Here is a 19,081-nt window from a genome sequence, read left to right on the forward strand (position 1 = left end):
TAGCTTTCACTTACAGTGTGTTCCCCACCTGGGTCAGTCCCTCCCGCCAATCTCACTTATTTCCTAAAAATTAAACCCTGTCTATCCTATATGCCTAAGTCCAAATTCCATTTTCTGGTAAAACCACACATGTTCTGGGAGATTCAGTCATTATTTGGCACCTACAATATGGCAGGAGCTGTCCTAGGTGCTGAGACTACAGCCATGAACAAAATAGACAAAAGTCCCTGCCCTTGTGAATTTCCATTTTAATGTATAGTTTAGTTTCTCTAGTTCTATTAATATAACTACACTAGAGGCCCGGTGCACCAAATTTGTGCATGGGGGCATGGCAGGGAGGGAGTCCCCTCAGCCCAGCCTGCACCCTCTCCAATCTGGGACCCCTCAGGAGATGTCCGACTGCTGGTTTAGGCCTGATCCCCAGCCTCAGACATCCCTCTCACAATCCAGGACCGCTGGCTCCTAACTGCTCACCTGCCTGCCTGCCTGATTGCCCCAAACTGCCCCCACTGCCAGCCTGATCACCCAACTGCCTCTGCCTGCTGGCCTGATCGTCCCTAACTGCCCCCCCCCCCCCGCCAGCCTGGTCGCCCCTAACTTCCCCCCTTACTGACCCCCCTGCTGACCTGGTCACCCCACGCAGCCTGCTGTTCAGTCGTTTGGTCATCCCTCACTAACCCCCCTGCCAGCCTGGTTGCCCCACTCAGCCTGCTGTTCAGTCATTTGGTCGTCCCTCACTAACCTCCCTGCCGGCCTGGTCGCCCCATGCAGCCTTTGTTCGGTCGTCGGTCCAGTTGTTTTGGTCATGACGGTCACTGGCTTTTTATATATTAGGATAACATTTTTAAGCATGTCTTTGTACCTCTTAAAATCAGCTCGTACTATGAGAATGTTTCAAATATGCAAATCTTCTTGCAAAACAGCCTACAGGACTACTCCAGGGCAAGGAGGTCCCCACCCCTCTCCCCTGGAGCACTCAGCGGGTCACTTTTCTGGAGGAAAAAAATATTCTAGCTGCCTTGAACTGAGAAACCAGGCAACCCCCCGTCTCCCATTTCTCTCCCCACTTCTCCCTGGAACACCAGATTATGTTAAAATAATCCTTGTACAACCCTGCCTCTCTGCCTGTATGCCCCGTCATTCAGCACCTCAGATGACATTTCAGGTGCCTGATGAGCCCTGTCCAGATCTCTCCCCAGAGTCTGGCCATGCCTGGCACAAGTGTGTGTCCTCCAATGGGGCAGGCCTTGGGGACCTGAAGGCAGATGTTCTAAATGAACAGCACCCAACTGCCAGTAATCATCTTGGCTTTTTCTAGCCCTCAGACCCCAGAGCCCGTAGGGAAGGTGTCCACAGTGAGACTCAGCATCTGCAGGAAGGGAGGCTGGGAGGTCCATGGTCTGATGATGAATGCAAACAGTATCAGAGCCAATGAACTGTGAGGGGACATTCTTCATCCTCCACACAACATGACAGACTCTATGCAATGGCCTGGGCGTCAGATCAGTTTTCCCAACCACATGGTCCCTCTGCTGACCATGAAAAAATCATTGCCCTTCCTGAACCTCACTCCCTATTCTGTAAAATGGAGACCGAAAAAAAAAAATCCCTCCTGGCCTTACTGGTTGCCCTGAGAGGACATGAAATAACAGTTCAGAAAGTATTTTGTAATCACTGTTTATTGTGTAACCAATAGTCTGCCTGTGGCTGCAGGGCCTAGAACCTAGAATCATGAGAATAGTGGGAAGGACATGGGTGGGAGAACTGAATAGTGTGCCTCAGTGTCTTCATCTGCAGCATGGATTTGCCAGAACTTTCCTCGGAGATTTGTTGTGAAATAAGTGAGGTCAATAAGAAACAGGTTTGCCGAAACCGGTTTGGCTCAGTGGGTAGAGCGTCGGCCTGCGGACTGAAGGGTCCCGGGTTCGATTCCGGTCAAGGGCATGTACCTTGGTTGCGGGCACATCCCCAGTGGGAGGTGTGCAGGAGGCAGCTGATCGATGTTTTCTCTCATCGATGTTTCTAACTCTCTATCCCTCTCTCTTCCTCTCTGTAAAAAAGCAATAAAATATATTTAAAAAAAAAAAAAAAAGAAACAGGTTTGAGGAGGGACCCGGTAGGGTGGCCAGCCACCTGGTTTGTCCATGTCAGACCTGAGGGGGTTCTCAGGATGGAAAATCCCCAGCACGCCAGGATGGGCTGGTCACTTCAGGGTTCTGTGAGTCAATGCCATGTTTGGCAAATGCACAGTCTGGCATCTAGTAGGATCCAATAAGCATTAGTCAGCTCAGTGAGGAAGGCTGATGATCGAACCCATAAGCTCAGAATCTAGATGCTCCCAAATGATCCTAATGTGCAGCTGAAGCTGAGAACCAAGCCTGGAGGGGGTAAAATCCCCCTACGCAGCCATTCTCAATCCTGCCTACAGGTCAAAATCACCCAGGGTGCTTTATAAAACTCCCCATGCGGGGCCCTCACCGTACCCCCCCTCCCCCCCCCCCCCCCCCCCCCGCCAGACTAATGGAATCCGAAGCCCTGGTGTAGGAGTGCCCTGCAGGAACCTCAGGTGTAGGCAGGGATGAGGACTCCTGCTCTAAAACAAGGCAGGCCCCACCCAGGGAAGAGAGTCCTGGCAGACCTGCTGGGTGACTTTCAGGAGCCAGTCTTTGAACAAAGCTGTTATGAGGATTAAAGGAGAGAAGGCGTCACAGAACAAGAAGCTCAGTTAGGTGTAGGCTTATTATTATTCATTTAATCAGCATAACAAGATGGTTAAGAGCCCAGCCTTCCTAAGGGTGTGGATTTGAGAAAGCCACTCACCTCTCAGTGCCTCATGGTCTTCATCTGTAAAACAGGACATTCATATCTGCTTCATGGGGTTGTTTGAGAATTAAAGGAGTGAAGGTAGGTAGCAGTGAATAAGAGTCTAATAATGTCCTCATTTGCAAAAGGGGTTCGTGAACGGATTCAACCCATTCTGCAATGAGGGCATTAAAGCTTCAACAGCTGGTCCAAGTTCACCAAGTCAGTAAGCACTGGAGCCAGCAGCTGTCACCCTCTCACCACGTTCCACACCCGGACGGCACGCCTTCCCTCTCCCTGGTCCTGTGTCTATCCCCTGCGCTCTTCCTACCTTTCTCATGATTTCCGTTTCCAGGCCCTGCAGCCACAGGCAGACAGGCAACACTAATCACTGAAGGGAGTTCTGAGTCAAAAACGCAAACAGAAAACAAGGACCCAAGTGTTTTCCAGGTGAGAGTCTCAGAGCCTGACTATCTTGCCACCTTCCTCTTTGTGGAGAATCCAGACCCTGTGGAAACCTCTTGACAGCACATGCCAGGCCTGGTCCAGGCTTCACACATATTCCTCACTTCATCTCCACAGCAACCCCGTGGTGCAGGTTCTGATATTCTCCCCATTTCGCAGATGAGAACACTGAGACTCACAGAGAATTAAGAAACTTGTTCAAGGAATCCAGGAGGTCTGGCTGCACAACCCTGATAGTAACCTTACCCCACCTCCAAAGGCAGCCAAAGATCAGTCCTCTGTGGGCAGGGAGACAAGGATGCTAGTCAAAAAGACACTAATGGGCTTGTCTGGGGTTTTGTTTTGCTTTACTGTTTATTTTTATTTGGTTTTGTTTTGGTTTTACTAGTTCCATAAAGAAAGCCTGGTGCCAAGAATAAAAGAGATAAAAAGCAGCATTTAACACAACATAAAAAAGTGCCTCCCAACATCAGAATTGCCCTTAAAAAGAAAGATTGCCTTAGCCATTAAAAAGCATGTTGAAATTATTAGGAGTGGTTAGCCCTTGCGGGATGGAGTAGCCCCATAGAGCAAGTGTAAAACTTATAAATGCTCTAACTTCTGGGAAGGTTATATAATCCAAATTTTTAATTGATTTTAGAGAGAGAAGAAGGAGGAGAGAGAGAGAAATATCAATGTGAGAAATCAATTGATTGTACGAGCCCCGACTGGGTATCAAACCCACAACCTAGGTATGTGCCCTGATTGGGAATCAAACCCATGACCTTCAGGTGTGTGGGATGATGCTCCAACCAACTGAGCCACACCAGCCAGGGCTCTCTGATTGCATTTTAAAAAATATTCCACTACTTTAAAACATTCCTGAAAATCTTTGATCCAGCCAAATGCTCTCGATTTAATGATGAACTGAGGTTCTGGGGGAGTCAGTGACTTATCAGAGAGGCAAAGGAAGGTAAGCCTGGAAGAGGGAGCTCTTCCTCATATGCCCTGGCAGTCACCAAGCTCTGAGCTGAACTGGTCAATCACTGAGCAATCACTCAGAGGAAGTAGCACACAGTGGTAAAGAGCATCAGAGTTCGAGTCTCGCCCAGACACTTGCTGTGCAGTGTGTTTCTAAACCTGTTGTGAGGGTGAATTAAGGGAGATAATGCACAGAAAGCACTTAACCCAGCATGTGCTCAACCATTAGGCTGTCACTGTTGGCTAACTAGTATCATTATTTCTCTACACTTCTTACCTCTCACGCTACACTGTAAGTGCTTGTAGAGTAGACCCTGAGGTGATCTATCTCTGAGAGACAGCTGGGTGCCTCACTCCCTATCCTCCCACCTCCTATTCACTCCTCAGGGCTCAGCTAAAATAACCCTTACCTAAGGAATCCACCTCAGACCACCTTGAAAGTCTCCTGTTTTACACTCTTCCCGGATTCTCTTTTGCAGCCTTCATCCCAATTGTTGTTAAACAACTAGAGGCCCGATGCATGAAGATTCATGCAAGAATGGGCCTTCCTTCCCCTGGCTGCTGGCACCACCTTCACTCTGGCCCGGAGCCGCCTTTCCGCCTTCCCACGCTGCCCAGAGGCCCGGAGCGGCTGGGGTGGTGCAGAACGCCTGCATCATCACCGTGGCAACGATGCAAGCATCCCGCCCCGCCCCCAGCCACTAGGCGCCTGAGTATGCAAATTAACCCGCCATCTTTGTTGGGTTAATTTGCATACTCACTCCTGACTGACTGGTGGGCATCGCAAATGTACGGTCAATCAGCATGTTACTCTTTTATTAAGTAGATTGTTTATGCAGTTATTTGTCTGATCCCTGCCTTCTCCTATAATGCAAGTTACAATACAAGTTCTCCAAGGGCAGGTTAGCATACCAAACATTCCATGTGCTCCCTCCACATTTCTCAGCCTCCTTTGCAGCTAATTGGGACAATGTGGCTAATTCTGGCGCAGGGGCAGAGATACAGAAGTAGTATAGGTCACTTTGGGACTGAAGCAGAGAAAAGCTGGTATGGTAATTCTCCAGTTATCAATCCCCCTCCTGCAGTGATTGGCAATGTTCCATTAGCCTGGATCCCTGAGTGACTGTATGGAGGAACAACCACTGTTGGTCCACACTGGATGTGTAGTATAAATGAGAAAAGAAAAAAACTTTGCTAAGCATCTGGAATTTCAAAGTTAACTTGTTACTGCAGCATAACCTAGCCTATCCTGACTAATACACCACTATATTCCCAGGACTCATATAGTGTCGGGCACATAGAAAGTGCTCCATAAATACTTATTGAGTGAATGAATGAATGAACTTCTGGTAGAAGTCACAATACATGATATTTTCCAAGTCAGTGAAAAAGGACAGTTCTCCACCATCAAAAAAAGACTAGACCACTAGTTAGTTCCAAAAGTGAAATATATTATCCCTGTCACCCCAGGACAGAAGCTGGAAATGCATGCTTTTTGACCTTGAAGTTGCTGGGCTCTGAGTCATTGTCATTTTTTGCAGGTCACAGAAACACTCAGTAAGGCTGAGGACGATTAGGTGCTCAACAAAGTGATAAAATCCACTACAACCAGAGCCATTAGTCACAGGGCATTATTCAGAAATTGTTGCAATTTATAATATTTATGAATTGATCTGCAGGAACCTATAAACATTGCTCATCAATATAACTAATTGGCATTTATGAGTTTGTTTGGTTGGCTGATACATTCAGGCTGGTGTCGACGTGGTCTTGAAGAATAAAGGAATCCATGTATGCTGGGGCCTCTGGCTGGGTGCTGGCATTCTGACAATTCCACTGTATCGGACAAGAAATCGAGTGAGAGTAGTATATTTACGGAGTGGAGCAATGAGTATAGAAGTGAGGAAGATATAGCAAGTAATGAGTGTGCCAATGGGTTTCTTTTTAGGGTGACTCTGTAAACACCAAAAGAATTTCCAGGATCAAGAGTTGAGATAAACGTTTTCTTTAATCCTTCAAAGGGTTGCCAGTCTAGGGCAGAGATTTCCCCCCCACCTCACCCTCATAAAAGACACTCACCTTGACCAAACATAAGCAAAAAGGGCATGTTTATTATAAGCATGGGGGAGGGAGGTGATGAAACTGAAAGAGTAGGAAATAGCTGGACAAGAAATAATCTGTCTGTCTCTGTCTCTCTCTCCCTGCTGACCAGTTTTCTCGCTTTCCCTGGTCTTCATGGAAGAAAAACAGCCACCCACCATCTTCTATATGTTACAATTTCAGGCACTAGAGACTAACTTTTCTTTCTCTAGTCTCAGTGCAGAGTCCCAGGAAAGCATTCTAATGGACCCAGCCTGGGTCTGGAATGTATATCTGGACCAATCACCTAAGGCCAAAGGCTGTAATAACAACAGCTCCCTTGGTGCCCTTGTGATTAGAGTACTGACTTGGGATTGGGGGTGAGGGGAGGGGGAAGTACTCAGAAGAAGAGAGGAATTTTTCAGACATAAATATTCGAAAATCTTAAGATCTAAACTTTAGATAAAGTGCTTTTGGTTAAAACAGTTAATAGAGTGATTTTGAACAACAACGATATGTTTGGCCAAGGGCTGGCATCATTCTTTTGCTTGCGTGGCAGCATGGCAACATTTTGTGTCCAACAGGGTCTGGCAGAGGAGTTTGGTTTGGGGACAAAACAGGCCTCTGTACCCCTCATCACTAGCCTTTCATCTCAAGACTTGTCCCCCCAACCTATTCTCAGAGAAGACAGTGACCCCACAGGACACCCACAGGAGCCTACAGATGACGCCTGGTGCCAGCTCAGTTGAAATTCATTTCTCTGGATCACAGAGATGGTCCTGGCTCTCATCAGCACGGCTCTCACTTGAGCTGCAGATGGCAAATGGAATGTTCATCCCCGCCCCTTGCTCCCTGGCCCGGCTGCTTCCACGTTCCTTGACAGTAATGCTCGTGCAGACGCCGGCATTGGAGCCAACCCTTGCTAGGCACAGCAGGGTGGGCAAGGCAGAAGGAGAGCTGGCGAGGTAGGAAATAGGGGCCATTTATTTTATGCTGGCCCCAGAAGCCTGCAAAGTAATGTGAAGAGTGGGCAGCGAGACCGCAGCAGATGACAGAGCTTTATCAGGTAAGGGGTGGCGGGTGGGGGACATGGGAAAATTACAGCCCCACTTGCCAAGACTCAGAGACACCTGCGTCTAATTGAGCAGAAGGAAGGTATTATGGAAAAGGGCTGCCGCCTTCCCCAGATGCAGACTCACACTAAAAATGTGTGCTCTGCCTCCTGAACCTCTCCAGCTTGCTCTGCATCCCCACCCACCTGCTCTAAGCCACCTCATCTCCTGCCTGGAGAACTGAGATTTCTCCCAAATTCTCTCTCTCTCTCTGTATTTGCTCTTTGGCCACAGCAGTTCATGCTCCCCCCTTTCCCCCGCAATGACCACAGAGATCTAAGTTGCGGGTCTGACTGTGCCTCCCTTCAGCTTCCCGCAGGATGGAGGCCATAATCGTTCACCACAGCTCCTAAGGGCCTTCACAAGCTGGTCCTGCACCCTAAGTCCAGCAGCCTTTCCAACACCACTTGGTGGCTTGCTGTGAAAACCATCCTAGAAGTTTGTTTTTTATTGATTTTTATCCTACGTGCATTTTTTCCACCTCAGCCTCAGCCAAGAACTGGAGGGGAAGGGTAGGAAAGGGGATTGGGAAGACAGAGGAGGCTTGGAAACAACAAGGGCATGATCTTAAGAAAAACTGTGATTTGAATTGAGTAAAAATTGGTTTCCTGTTATCGCTATAGCCACTGCACTTGCAATTCAGGACCTAATGCCCCTGTATCAGGCCAAACACAACCACTGTTTTCTGATCAAATCTCCTTCCCAGGAAGACATCATTAAAAAAATTCTCTGTAACCAATCAGGCAATTTAAACTCCTCTAAAGAACCCATGTCACTGTGTGAGTTCACAGAGGACTCCAACCCCAATCCAGTCACACAAAAGCAATGGACCACAACATTCGCAGGGGACCAGGGAATAGGAGACAGTCACAAAGGCCTTTGTGGAGTCAAAGAAAACATAAAGGTACTGAGACTCCAGTCAGTGCCTCCCTCACCCAAACTCTTGCTAAGAGAATCTGTCCCCTAACACAGCCCCTGCTGCCCCATTTGCCTCATGACAGGTCCAGCCATTACAAACAAACAGGCATTGGGAGGTTAAAATGCTGAAACCCTGTGCACACTGATAAATTACCACCCTGAATGCCGCTGAGACACTCCACCTAAAACAGGAAGGAAATGTGTCATCTCATCCAACAGGAAGTCCACATGTAAGGAGGGTTTCAGGTCTGGTTGATTCAGCTACTCAACAAGGTTTCAGATCCTTGCTGTCCCTTTGCTCTGCCATCCATGGTGCAGACTCCCTGCCAAGTCTGATTCCGGTCAGTGCTACCTAACTCAAGGGGTTTCCTGCTTGGTGTGTTCTATCCAAAAACTCGAAGTGATTGTTGCAAGGTAGTTTTATTCACTTGTGGCAACTAAAGGAGACACGGATTCACATCCAAAGGTCTGCCTCCCTGAAGGGAGGCTTAACCATTACATATATACACTATTTAGTCAATTATACCTTGATTTCTTCTTTACAATTGGCTACACTTACTCTGGTTGAGTTCCTGTCAAGCTCATCCTGTTTACAGCTGCATCTGCAAAACCCTGTGCTACATTTTAATGTTTAGTAAGAGTAGCATTTAGTAAGAACCACCCAGACTTGAGACCCTTGTCCTATCTAACATCATGGTTTTAAGATGGCTGTGGGTGACACTTGGTGCTAATGTCTTCTTACTTAAGTCTAAGAGGAGGGAGACGGAACCTCTTTCAAATCATGGACTATAAGACCTTCCCATTAGTCTATTTGGACCAGCTCAAGTCACATGACCAATAACAGTCATTAGGGAAATGCCCCCAGGACATTTGGCAATGTCTGAGAACTTTTTCAGTTCTCACACTGGGGAGGGGATGCTACTGGCATCTAGTGGGTAGAGGCCAAGGATGCTGCTAAACATATTATAATGCACAGAACAACTCCCTACAACAGAGAATTAACTGGCCCGATATGTCAATAGTGCTGAGATATAGAACCCTGCCTTTGATGAATCTAGATAAGGTTTGGCAAATTACAACCCATGGGCCACATTTAGCTGACTGCCTGATTTTATAAATAAAGTTTTACTGGAATTCAGCCACACTCATTCATTTACATACTGCCTCTGGCTACTTTCCTACTAAAACCGGGAGTTGTCACAAGGCTAGTTGTGACAGAGACCATATGCCCCCTAACGCTAAAAATATTTACTGTCTGGCTTTTTTCTGAAAAAGTTTGCTGATCCCTAATCTGGGGTTAGGAGACTATGAAAACAAAATTAGGAAGGAGGAGTAATATTGATATTGGGGAGTAATAAATAGTAACCACTACCAAGTAAGTCTATTTCTGGAGGTTACTCTGTGTAGAGCATAGCTCTCAGTAGCTTTCCCAATGAGAGTGTATTTCCACATAAAGGACTTATTACAAAAACTGTAGACTTAGGCCTTCCATAATTTTAAAGCTGGTGGGAGGTATGAAACATCCAACACACCCTACCACCACACACACACACACAAAAAAAAAAAAAAATCAAGATTTTCCCCATTCAATTCCTACCACAAAGAGACAGAAATGGTCATCACAGAGTTGTGAGTTCTAAGCCCACAGAAACATCAGAGTCAGGCCTGATGTGAGCTCTTTCAAGGACCAGAGCCAGGCCGAAATCGAGAGAGAGGAAGCTACTCAGCAGAGAGAATCTATGGGACAGATGAGAGAGCATCTCCAGAAAAACTAGCCACTAATTTTACAACAATCCTGTCCCCTGAGGCCCTAGGGTCCTATGAGATTTCACCATGGTCTGTTCAACAAGTCCTTTTCCCTCAACGAGGCTAAGTGGGTTTCTGGTCCTTGGAACCAAGGTTCCTGAGTCGCTGGACAGCCTTTCCAGGCCCTCCCCTAATTGCCACAAGGGCAAGGTAAGTATCTGCCCAAGGGGCTGACTTGCTCCTGCTCTCCGTCAATCCCTGTCACCTGGAGATTCCCGACCCCTTGACAGGAGGTCGACAGAACATTCTAGACTTAAAAACTGAGAAACCCAGGAAGGAAAATTGTGCCTGACTTTTCGTGGCCATTTGAAGGTTTCTTTTAATAGCAACTATAAACAGTTACTGGACTTATCAAACACAAGTCAGTGCCAACTCTTAAAACGGACTAAGAAGGGAAAAAACTTTAAGTGGGGGAAAAAACCCAAGGCCATGTCTTTCTCACTTGTGATAATCATGTTGCTTTGATCTTCCTGCTCACTCAGCCTGGTATTTATCAGATGCCCACCACGAACCGCCTGCTCCTACTACTTCCCTATTTGATATTTTAATTGAATGAGAGCCATCATCTTCTGGCCAATATTCATTCCCCATCTGCTGCTTCTCTGGGTTTTTTTTTCTGGGAGAGCCTGGGGCAACACTCCTCCCAGGAACAAAATCCACTCTCTCTGGTTTCCTCTGGAATAGATGCTCTTTCCTGAAGCCAGAACCATGGGCCTCCTAGAGGCAAATCTGTCCTGGAGGTGTCCCTCAGGGGCCACCTGGGTTTCCGGGCAGCCCTTATGGGGCGGAGGACAGTGGAGCTCAGCTTTTTCCAACCCACCCTCCTCAGACTGAGGCTTTAGAAAAGAGGCCCCTCCATTGGAAACACCACCAAGGCAAGCTCAACCGAATGACGATTCGGAGTTAGACCCATTTCTTCCCAGCAAGATCACAGGGAAGCCAAGCACTTCATGTAAACATATGCAGCGCAAGCACCCTAAGTGCCGTAGTCTAACGCGGAGATGAGGAAGGTACGGGCCACACCCTCAGAGAAGCCAGTCTTGAATAGTGCTGTCAGTACCATGGCCTCCATTGGTAATTTGAAAGTTTCTAGTGGCCACAGCGCAGTAAGTCCACAGAAACAGGTGCTGCTAGGCACTTCCCATACGTACTTTCTAACTTAATCCTCACAACAAGCATATGAACCAAGAACTTTCATTTCCTCACTTTATAGATGGAAACACTGCGGACCAGAGAGGTTAAAACTGTGCTCAGGGTCGCACACTGGTAAGTGGCACAGGGAAATTTAAACCAGGAGATTTACTGCAAAGTCTATGCTCTTGGCATACTTGATTGTGTACAGAAGTTGTTATTTAGGAAGGTCAGGTAGGTAGGTCCCTTTCAAAGCAAGAAGCCTTTTTTCTCTCTATCTTTCATCTATTTCTGGCTTCTAAAATCAGATACTGAAAATTCTGTTGTTTGTTTCCTGTGGCAAACATGTCACCCCGGAACATTAAATTCAGACCTAACGAAAAACGCTGTTATCGATGTAACAAACTGGCTTTCTGTTTGTCCCTGGTCTGTCTGCCAAATGCTTTCCTACCAACCTTGTATCTGTTTGTACTACCGAGCAGAGCAGCGGCACAGGGAGGTAGAGTAGCTAGTTAAGGACCACACGGCCCATGACAGGTCAAAATCAGAACCCTTTTCTGGGGTTCCTAATCTACACTGGGTCCCAAGGAGAGTCTGCTCTGCTCTACACATCCTCCCAGAGAAGGAGCCTTTCTCCTAGAAAGACAAAGGGTTAAAATAGAATGTCTTCAGGTATCCATTTATTGAACACCTATTATGTGTCCAGCACTGGGCTGGATGCTAAGGTTAAAGAGAAACAAGTCAAGATCCCCACAGTCAGAGAACTCACATTCTCTCAGAGGCAGCAGACACAGAGTGGACAATCACAGTACCAAGTGATGAAAAAAATTATAGGGAACCTGTGGGAACCCGGGGACAGAGCACATAACCCTGCCCTGCACTGAATGGCGAGGCAGTGGTGAAGGAAAACTTCCCGGAGGAAGTGACATCTGAACTGAGTCTGGAAGAATGAGAGTAAAAGGCAGGAGACAGGAGGTCAGTACAACAGGAAGCTGGAGAGACAGGCTGGGCCAGATTATGAAAGGCCTTGAGCACCCGAGTAATGAGCTTGGACATTTCCTTGAACATAATGAGCGATTGCGCCTGTTTCCACATCTAAAATGGGAAACAGTCATATCTACCTCATAGGATTGTTGTGAAATTAAAGTGCCTAGCACGGTCCTGGCTGGTAGCTCAGATGGTTAGAGCGTCGTCCCCATACACCAATGTTGTGGGTTCGATCTCCAATCAGGGCACATACAAGAATCAGCCAAGTAATGCATAAATATGTGGAACAACAAATTGTATTTCTCTCTTTCCCTTACTTTCTCTAAAAAAAAAAAAAATAAAGTGCTTAACATCATGATTGGTGCATATTAGTGCTCTATAATTATTGAAAGGTTTTAGAGAAACTGACATTATAATCCCAATTACTGTTAATATGACAACTACCATTAATTAACCACATCTACATGCGCTTCGAGTGAGTCACTATTTTTCACTTCTCGGCATTTGTCACTGCCTGAAACTGCATCCTGTCTTTACTGAATTAGGCATCACTGCCTGTCTCTCCCCCTAGAAGGAGAGCTCCCTGAGGGAGGGCTCTGCTGGGCTTGCTGCTGCTGTGTCCCCAGTGCCTACAATGGAAACTGACACGTGAAGGAGGAGCTCCACAAACTGTTGCTGGGTGAATAAAGGATGATCCCATTCACAACAGTCCAGAGAAATACATAGTACCCTGATTTTGCAAATGAGGAAACTGAAGCGTAGAAAGATCAGTCAAACTGCCTTGTGGACAAAAGATGCAAAATGGGAAGCGCTAGAGGCAAGGACACCAATGGAGAGGTTATTACAGAAATGAAGGGGGGAAACTGGGTTAGACAGAATTCACTACATCAGAGAGATGTTAAGATGGTGGATGGTAGGTGGGTGGATAACTGGATACGTGGGTGAATGAATGGGTGGGTAAATTGATAGATGGAGAGACACACGGATGGGTTGGTTATGGATGAGTGAATAAACAGATCTTCAGAGGCCCCTAATGCCCTTGCATGAGGCATTTTACACATAGAATAAACAATTTTTACTAACAGTAACCAGGATGGTTGTCAAAATATTGTCCAGATGATGAGGGCAGAGTATATATGAGATTCAGGAAATATAACAGTCCTCTCCAATATGCCTTCATACCAATTTTGCCCAAAACTCATGTGCTCCATTATTCTTCCCTTCACCTTTCCAAGACAAATAAGGCATAAATCAGCCCTTAACTGTCATTCCTTTAGCTGGTTTCTGAATCCAGAGTGCTGAGGCTTTAAATTATTCTATACCTAACTTGGTTAAGCAGTACCGGGTCCAGATAGGAGGATCTTATTGTCAGGAAAACAGAGTTGGTCTGACCTGCAAAAGCTCCTGCTGGTGCCGCTGCTATTCCAGGGTGAGTGTTAAAGGCAACTCAGAATGGCTTTGAAGGATGATTCCTGACCAGTCAAGTTCAAACAGACAGCCAGTCATAAAAAATCCCCATTGGGTCACTCTTCTTTATTAAAGGCAACACATGGACAGGAGGCAGTCTGATCCTGTTCTTTTTCTTCAGCCCCTCCGTCCCACCTTTTCTCTATGTCTTGAAAACACACACACACACACACACACACACACACACACACACACATTCACTCACTGCCATGTTCAGGATTAGAGTATGAAATATGTAATATGATTTAAGAGAAAGCCTAACCCCAAAGCAGCACCTTCCCCCATGAAATTCACCCATGAGCAATACATTCTTTTGTGATGTTATTACCCTTTTATGAACTAACTAGAGGCCCAATGCACGAAATTCGTGCAAGTACAGGCCTTCGCGGCCCCAGCTGCCTTGTGGCTCCACAATCCTGGCCCCCAACCACTGGTCATTCCGGAAGGTCGTTCTGTTGTCTGGTCTAATTAGCATATTAGCTCTTTATTATATAGGATGATCTCTTTTTAAATAACACTCAAGAATTCCACAGGCTGGACTAGTGGGAGTCAATACATCCCCATGGGAACTTCCCCTAGTCCAGTGGTGGGCAAACTCATTAGTCAACAGAGCCAAATATCAACAGTACAATTGAAATTTCTTTTGAGAGCCAAATTTTTTAAACTTAAACTTCTTCTAATGCCACTTCTTCAAAATAGACTCGCCCAGGCCGTGGTATTTTGTGGAAGAGCCACACTCAAGGGGCCGAAGAGCCGCATGTGGCTTGCGAGCCGCAGTTTGCTGACCACTGCCCTAGTCTGTAATTGTTTAAATTACCCAGTGTATTAGTTTGCTAAAGTTGCTATAACAAAGTACCACAGAGCAGGAGGCTTAAACAACAGAAATGGGTTTTCTCATAGTTTTGGAGGCTAGAAGTCCAAACTCAAGGTCTTCCCTTTGTACCTGTGTCCTAATCTCTTCTTATAAAGACTCCAATCATACTGGATTAGAACCCACCCTAATGACTTGATTTAACTTCAATTATCTTCTTAAAGACCTGTCTCCTAATACAGTCACATTATGAGATACTAGGGGTTACAATTTCAACATATAAATTTTTGGGGGGTGGGGGACACAATTCAGCCCATGACATTCAGGAACATTAAGAAGTCCAAAGAAGCATCTTGTCCAACATCCAGGTCTTACAGGAAAAGAAAGAAGTATACTTCTTGCTATTTACAGTAAAAGTGTTACTTGGCATCAAGTAAGGGAGTTTAAGAAGGCTAGGGGTGAGACTGTACCTGTAGATGAGCCTTACTTTAAGAGAGAACCCAATTAAAAAACAACAACAACACCTCAGCGAGCAGAGAAATTAGAGGGTATTTGAATGACATGCTTCCCTTTTACAAAATGTCTCACCATGGAGACCCTTTAAACTGAGAGCTCCCCTACTGAATAAGTGCCTAGTACAATCATTAACTACTTGACGGAGAACCTGGGGGCAACTGGAGTAACTACTTGACGGAGAATCTGGGGGCAGCTGGGAGAGGCAGGAGGAGGTGGAGAGGAATCTTAAAGCCAAGCCCTGGCCCATTTAAGACCAATTTGAAATGAAGATTTCGGAAAGTCTGAAAGTATAATTTACGTGAATGGGCTAAGTAGGCTTCTGTGAATAACTTCCACTTACACAATGTTCCTCAGGAACACCCTACTCTACAGCCATTAAAAAGGGGGTTTTAGAAGAATATTTAATGACATTGGAAACATCTCAAAGGCAGGTGGCAAATCAGCATGTGCAGCATGATCCAATTTCATATTTTTTAAAAAAAAGAAATTCTATACATGGGTAAAAAAAAAAAAAAAAGATTGGGAGTCTACATTAAAATGTTAACAGTGGTTATATTTCGATGGTGGGTTAGGTGGGTGATTTTAATTTTCTCCCGTATTCTTGCCTGTATTTACCCAAGTTTCTGATTATATTTTTAAGCAATGGAGGACAATTAAAGTGTGTTTTAAAATAAGAATTCATTGAAAGTCTATTGCAAATTGTACCAATTACTTATTAACTGAAATCATAAAGGAGGAAATCTCTTAATAGAAGGACCAAATCTCTTATTTGAAGAATGATGACATGATAGTTAACATTTGTAACCACTTATTATGTGTCAGGCACTGTGCTCAGCACTGATATAATTATGTCATTAACCCTGTCTCCTCTCAACCACGCTATGAGATGCGTATTTTTATGCCCCTCCTCAATCTTCCAAATGAAGAAACTGGGGTGCAGAGCAATGACATAACCTATTCAAGGTCACTAGCTGGCAAGTAGCAGAGAATCCAGGTCTCCTGATTTCTAAATCAGGGCTATTTCTTCCCCATAGCATTGGGTTTCTACAGATGCCCTAGTTTATGGGCTGAAAACATCCCATAATTACCCCATAAATAAGCCATCGAACTTACGTAGTCCTTGCATTTAACTTATTATTTAGCATTTAAAGGACACATTACATTGAGCAAGAACCATCAATCTTTCACATAACGCTCCAGTTATTAACTTGGTAATTATAATCCACAGTCACAAAGCTGATCATGCTTGTCGTTTCCATGGTACCAGATCCCCTTCTAAAAAAGAAAACTCATCAATTATCTCTGACCTGCTCACTCTGTAAATTCACACCCTTCCAGAGTATTAGCACTTACCCTGGTGGCCAGAAAGTTTAACAGTAATTGCAGAGCTCCTAAACCTCAGGAATAGAAAGGTGTCTACCTAGAATCCCTTTTAACATGGTATAGGAATATCATTTAGCCATTCTTTAATGCTAATAGAACTCCTACTTAAAAAGCAGCCACTATATGTGTGCCAAGACCTGAGATAACTGCTTTGGTTACAGGAGGAATAGGAGAATCCAGTGGTTATCAATCTTATCAAACCCAGTGCCTCCTTGTATCAGTCAGTTACTGGTGAGTAATAAACAATCCCAAAAGTCTACAAAAACAAAAATACTTATTTTTTAACTCGTGAGTCCACAGATGGCTACAGTTCTGCTGAGCTCATCTGGGACTCCATTAGCTTGGCTCCAGGCTTCAGGTTGAGTTCAGCTCTGTTTTAAGAGTCTCCCCATTCTCCTCAGACCAACAGTCACCTGAGGCATGTTTTTCTCATAGCAAATAGCAGAAACACAAAATGACTAATGAGAACACATATCTTTTGATGGTCAGGTTCAGAACGGACACATTCCCAGTTTTGTTGACATTTCATTGGCCAAAGCAAGTCTCATGGCTCAGCCCATAAGTTCAGCGCAGTCACACAGAGCCTGCCCCACAGTGGATGACAAAAAGTGACCAAAGGAAGGAATGAATGATGGACAGGAGTTGGAAGTAACTGTGAACTTTGGAAACATAATTTTCAGCTTCCAATTTGGGCATGTGAAAAACTGCAATGAAGTATTTATGCTTATCAGCATGCTCTCAACCACTATACTATATGGTCTTTCAAAAACACAAACAAAACAAAACTAAGGTGTGCTCACAGCAGTTAACATTCTAAATGGACTACAGCCATCAGCATCAATCTTATACAGACTTGCCCTGACAAGCAAGGTTTGTTTTTTTACCTGTTCTTGTCAACACTTACAGAGCAAAATGGAAGAGTAGGCACTGATGAGAAAAAGAATGGGATGCCCTGGCTAGTGGCTCAGTTGATTGGGTGTCATCCCGTGTGCTGAAAGGTTGCCAGTTCGATTCCCAGTCAGGGCATATGCCCATGTTGCAAGCTCCATCCTGATTGGGGAGGGTGTGTGTATGCAGGAGGTAGCCAATTAATGTTTCCCTCTCACCTCAATGTTTCTCTCCCTCTCCCTCTCCTTTCCCTAATAATCAAATTAAGTAAATAAATATATAAAGTCAAAGATTTGGGAAAAAAAGAATGGGTAGGAGGAGAAAGAAAAGCAGATAGAGAATCACAAATATCTCAAATTCTGGTGCTCTGCCACTTACTAGATATGTGACCCACAGTGAGTCAATTTGATCCTCTAAGCCTTATTTTTCTCATAGGAGGTTCCTAAGAATCCACAAGAATAGACATCATATAATATTATGAATGGTTTATGTGTATGAGTGTAGGCTCATATTTATACAATAGAGCCAGTGCCTAATTTGTTGGTTTTGTTCCTTCCAACCTTCTTATCGTTATTATTACATAGCATATTATTGTGTACTAGAGGCCCAGTAAACGAAATTCATGCACGGGGGGGCGGGGGGTGTCACGTCAGCCCAGCCTGTACCTTCTCTAATCCGGGATCCCTCTCACGATCCAGGACTGCTGGCTCCTAACTGCTCACCTGCCTGCCTGCCTGATTGCCCCTAACTGCCCACCCCCTGCCAGCCTGATCACCCCTAACCACCTCTGCCTGCCGGCCTGATCGCCCCCAACTGCTCCCCCACCCCCACCAGACTGGTTGCCCCTCACTGCCCCCCTCTGCTGGCCTGGTTGCCCCTCACTGCCCCCCCATAGGCCTGGTTGCCCCAACTGCCCCCCCTGCCAGCCTGGTCACCCCCAACTTCCCCCCTGCTGGCCTGGTTGCCCCTCACACCCCCCCTGCTGGCCTGGTCACCCCCAACTGCCCCCCATGCTGGCCTGGTCACCCCTCACTGCCCCCCCCCCCCGCCAGCTTGGTTTCCACCAATTGACCCCCCTGCCAGCCTGGTTGCCCCTCAATGCCCCCCTCTGCTGGCCTGGTCACCCCTCACTGCCCCCCCTGCCGGCCTGGTTGCCCCACGCAGCCTGCTGTTCAGTCGTTTGGTCGTCCCTCAATAACCCCCTTGCCGGCCTGGTCACCCCACACAGCCTGCTGTTCATTCGTTTGGTCATCCCTCACTAACCCCCCTGCTTCAGTAGTTTCAGAGGTATCCCGAATAATTATGTTCAATGCAAATGTAATTGGTGGCTCAAGTGTGTAGCATGTTTAGCTGAAAACCATTTTGAAAGTATTTGACCTGAATTTTCTCTTTGCCTCACACACCTATTTTTTTTTTTTTTAATCTATCCAAAGCTCTAACTAATCCCCCTGCTGGCCTGGTTGCCCCACGCAGCCTGCTGTTCAGTTGTTTGATCGTCCCTCACTAAGCCCCCTGCCAGCCTGGTCGCTCCACGCAGCCTGCTGTTCAGTCATTTGGTCGTCCCTCACTAACCCCCCTGCTGGCCTTTTTGCCCCATGAAGCCTGCTATTTGGTCATTACTGTGAGGGCGTCCTGATCAATTTGCATATTACCCTTTTATTAGTATAGATTGGTGACTCTTTATTTCTATATAGTACTCAAGAATTTGTAAAACATTGTAATACCATGGTTACAATTCATTTAACACTTATGTACT

This window comes from Plecotus auritus, assembly GCF_963455305.1.
Source record: "Plecotus auritus genome assembly, chromosome: 13".
Classification (NCBI taxonomy): Eukaryota; Metazoa; Chordata; class Mammalia; order Chiroptera; family Vespertilionidae; genus Plecotus; species Plecotus auritus.